Below are 4,387 nucleotides of genomic sequence, written 5' to 3'. Positions count from 1 at the left end.
CCATGGCGCCCATATAATGATGGTTACATGGTTGGTGTTCAGTGCTTGTAGATTGGTTGACTTTTTGGGCCTAGGCTCCCCTCTGTTTGTAGCTGTCTTTTTAACCTTGAGCCCTAACTGGTAGCTTTTGTCACTCTAACCCAATATTTAGCTTAATTGAAATTAAGCTGAATTGTAACACATTATTGATGAAGTACACCTGGAAAACTTTAAATTGAGAGAAGCTGAAAATCATGTAAGCTATAGCTTTTACTTAATTTTATTATTACATCCTAACATCTTTTATTACTACCTGCTATTTTTAATGTTCGAATTAAAAATAGGAACTTGTTTAAAGCCCTGATTTTTAATTAGAGTAAGAATCACTCAAAAGCTGATATTGCAGAATGTTTAAGCACAGATTTCTCTTGTAAGGAAAAAAAAGGACTCTGCTTCAATTTTCAGAGTACTCTTGTAACTACTACAGCCTACCGTTTTTTTTTTGTTTTTTTTTTTTTTGCGGCACGCGGGCCTCTCACTGCTGTGGCCTCTCCTGCCGCGGAGCACAGGCTCTGGACGCGCAGGCTCAGCGGCCATGGCTCACGGGCCAGCCGCTCCGTGGCATGTGGGATCCTCCCGGACCGGAGCACAAACCCGTGTTCTTGTAACTACTACAGATTCCATAAAATCCCGGAAATCGTTCCTCTACTGCCATGTGCATTTATTTTCTGCTTCTTCCTCTGGTTCGCTGTTTCAGTGTGGTTGGAAATGTCTGGGGTGCTTGTTGATAGATTCCTGACTTTCATCTCAGTCCTTCTGTATTCCAACCAGAGCAGGGGGGCAGCACGTTGACACCAGCATCTTTAAGGCTTCCATATGCTTCGTAAAGAAGCTAAACTTGGATAAATTGTTATTGCTGTTGTCTTAACTCTGGTTTTCTTGTTCAACTTTCGCTCTCACAATATCTTTAAATTTCTGTTCCTATTCTTCCCTTTCTGCTGATCCCTTCCGTACCCTACCCCTGCTCCCACTCTGGCACCTCCCTCAAGGGTCTCTTCTGTCCTTCATGGCCCCCATGATCCATCTGCCAGTACGGAAACTTTGGAGTAGCCCCTCTTACAGAGTCACTAGCCCTCCTCATTTCAGTCTCAGGGGATGTAGTCACCAAAGACACTGGAAATCATTCTGTTTCAAGTGTGAGGTGCTGTAGATCAGTGCTACTCAAAAGAGCTTATTTATGAGATAAGAAACTTATGCTTGTATAATGAAAGCCCGATTTCCTTTTGGGGCAAGTCTTGCTACAGTTTCATATTTTGGTGCAAGCCCCTCAACTGTTCATAGACTAACAACAAACTGTTCACGGAAGGCACAATCCCACTAACCACATTTTGAGTATCTGTGCTATAGATTATGTTGTGGGAAAAGCTTTATTGAGACATAATCATACACCATAAAATTCATTTAAGTACACAAAGTATACTTGGAGTTTGCAGCCTTTACCATAATCGATTTTTAGGACATTTTCATCACCTCAAAAAGAAACTCAATACCCCTTTAGCTATCACCCACCAGCCCTTCCATCTCTCCTCCTCCCAGCTGATCACTAATCGAGTTTCTCTCACTATATATCAATACTTTCCTGTTCTGGATCTTTTGTATAAATGGAATCACGTGATACGTGATCTTTTGTGACTGGCTTCTTTCACTTAGGACAATATTTTTAAAGTTTATCCATGCTGTAGCATGTATTAGTACTTCATTCCTTTCATGATCGAATACCATTCCATTGTATAGATACTTTTTTGCTTTTTCATTTCTCAATTGATGGACACATGGATAGTTTCTACCTTTTGGATGTTATAAATAATGCTGCTGTGAACATTCATATGCAAGCTTTTGTGTGAATATGTTTTCAGTTCTCTTGGGTATATAATTAGGGGTGGAATTGCTGAGTCAAATGGCAGTGTTTAAATGTTGAGAAACTGTCAGATTGTTTTCCAGGAAGTGGCTCCCCTATTTTATGTACCTATAGCCGAATATGAGGATTCTGATTTCTCCACATGCTGCCAGCACTTATTATTATTTGACTTTCCTATTATAGCCATCCTACTGGGTGTGAAGTGGTGTTGTGATTTTCGTTTGCATTTCCCTCATGACTAATGATGCTGAGTATCTTTACATGGCGCTCATTGGCCATTTGTTTATGTTCTTTGAGAAAATGTCAATTCAGATTTTTTTTTTTGCCCTTTCTGAAATTGTGTTATCTTTATTATTGGGAATTATAAAAGTTCTTCATATATTCTGACAACAAGTTCCATATTAGATATGATTTGCAAATATTTTTTCCTATTCTGTGGCTTGTCTTTTCACTGTCTTATAGCACAAAAGTTGTTAATTTTGATGAAGCCTAATTTGTCTACTTTTTGTTGATGCTCATGCTTTTGGTGTTATATTTAAGAATTCATTCCAAATCCAAGGTCATGAAGATTTACCCCTATGTTTTTCTCTAATAATTTTATAGTTTTGACCCTTCCATTTAGGTCTTTTTTTTTTTTTTTTTTTTTTTTTTGGTGATACGCGGACCTCTCACTGTTGTGGCCTCTCCTGTTGTGGAGCACAGGCTCTGGATGCGCAGGCTCAGTGGCCATGGCTCACGGGCCCAGCCGCTCCGCAGCATGTGGGATCTTCCCGGATCAGGGCACGAACCTGTGTCCCCTGCCTCGGCAGGCGGACTCTCAACCACTGTGCTGCCAGGGAAGCCCCATGTAGGTCTTTGATCCATTTTTTAAAGTTAATTTTTCTACATGGTGTAAAGTAAGGGTCCAACTTCAGTCTTGTGCATGTGGCTATCCAGTGTTCCAGTACCATTTGTTGACAAGGCTATTCTTTCCCTACTAAATGATCTCGGTACCCTTGTTGAAAATCAATCAATTATAGATACAAGGATTTATTTCTGGACTGTCAACTCTATTCCACTGACCAATATGTTTAACCTTATGCCAGTTTCTCATTGTCTTCATTAGTGTTGCTTTGTAGTAAGTTTTGAAATTGGGATTCGGGGGTCTTCCAATTTTGTTCTTCTGTTTCAAGACCATTTTAGCTGTTCTAAGTCCCTTGAGTTTCATATGAATTTTAGGATTAGCTTGTCAGTTTCTACAAAGAAGCCAGCTGGGATTCTGCTAAGGATTGCATTGACTCTATAGATCAATTTGTGGATTATTGTTGTTTTAACAACATTGTCTTCTAATCCATGAACATGAGATGCCTTTCCGTTTATTTAGATCTTATTTGATTTCTTTCAACAATGATTTGTAGTTTTCAGAGTCTAAGTTGGTACTTCTTTGGTTAAATTTATTCCAAAGTATTTTATGGAATTGTTGATTTCATTTTGGATCATTCATTTATAGTTCTTACTCATTAGGGACACACAGAGGAAAATTCAACTGTTGCAGTTGCAGGGAAAACTTGGCTGGTCTCCTGTGAGCCCGAATTTCCTAAAATGGATTCCTTGAGATTCTATGTGGGGAAAAAAGTATTCTGTGTCAAATAATTTTGGAAGATGTTTCCTGTCTTAAAGCTTCCTGATCTTCGTAAAGAAACAGAAGAATCTGAGAAGTCAGGCAGTACCTTAAATCCCACAGAAAGCAAAGCCTTTCATCTATTTTGAAGTACTTAATCTTGAATGATTTTCATATCCTTAAGATGTGATAAGGCACAGAATTTATGTGGCCAATGTCTTGAAAGACAAAGTTAAGTTATTTCATAGTTTTGCCTAGAGTAGACATTATAATGGTCGGTCATAATATTATAAAATGCATTCTAAGTGCCAGTGAAAATATTTCTTTTTGAAAGTGACACTTAAATTCAGCCTGTAAAATACTGCCTTTTGTTGAATATTTTCCTTGGATTAAGTATCCTGAATGTGTATATCAATACTGTATAATGGTAAGAGCAGTGTATTCAAGACTGGAGAAAGGGGCCTTGGGGAACTATTAGATGAATAAGCATACACAGTTTTCAGGTTAGGAAGGTAAGGTGTAAGAAGACAATGTGGCCTTGGAAGTTGGACGTGCTCATCTTTGAATCTTAGCTCTGTGTGCGTTTTACTTGAGTGATAGTGAACATGTGTAATGGCCTCCCTGAATCTCAGTTTTATCACTTAAAACTGGTCTTGATAGCTATATCACTTTATAAATTGCATAGCATGGTACATACGTAACTCATGTAAAATGGCTTTGTTCCCTGAAGTAGGGATATATAATATATATAAAATTCCATTTTACATATGTTTTACCTGTATCCTTCAGATTTGTGTGTGATTTGAAGGAGCACTGGGGATTGAATTCTTGGACAAGTTTAGGGCCTTGCTTCAAGAGTGGATTCAAGCGTTCCACCTATAACTGCACTC

This window comes from Delphinapterus leucas, chromosome 4 (assembly GCF_059928025.1).
Source record: "Delphinapterus leucas isolate spDelLeu-1000000601 "Yukka" chromosome 4, BTC_Dleu_Yukka2, whole genome shotgun sequence".
Taxonomy (NCBI): domain Eukaryota; kingdom Metazoa; phylum Chordata; class Mammalia; order Artiodactyla; family Monodontidae; genus Delphinapterus; species Delphinapterus leucas.
This window is presented reverse-complemented; position numbering follows the sequence as displayed.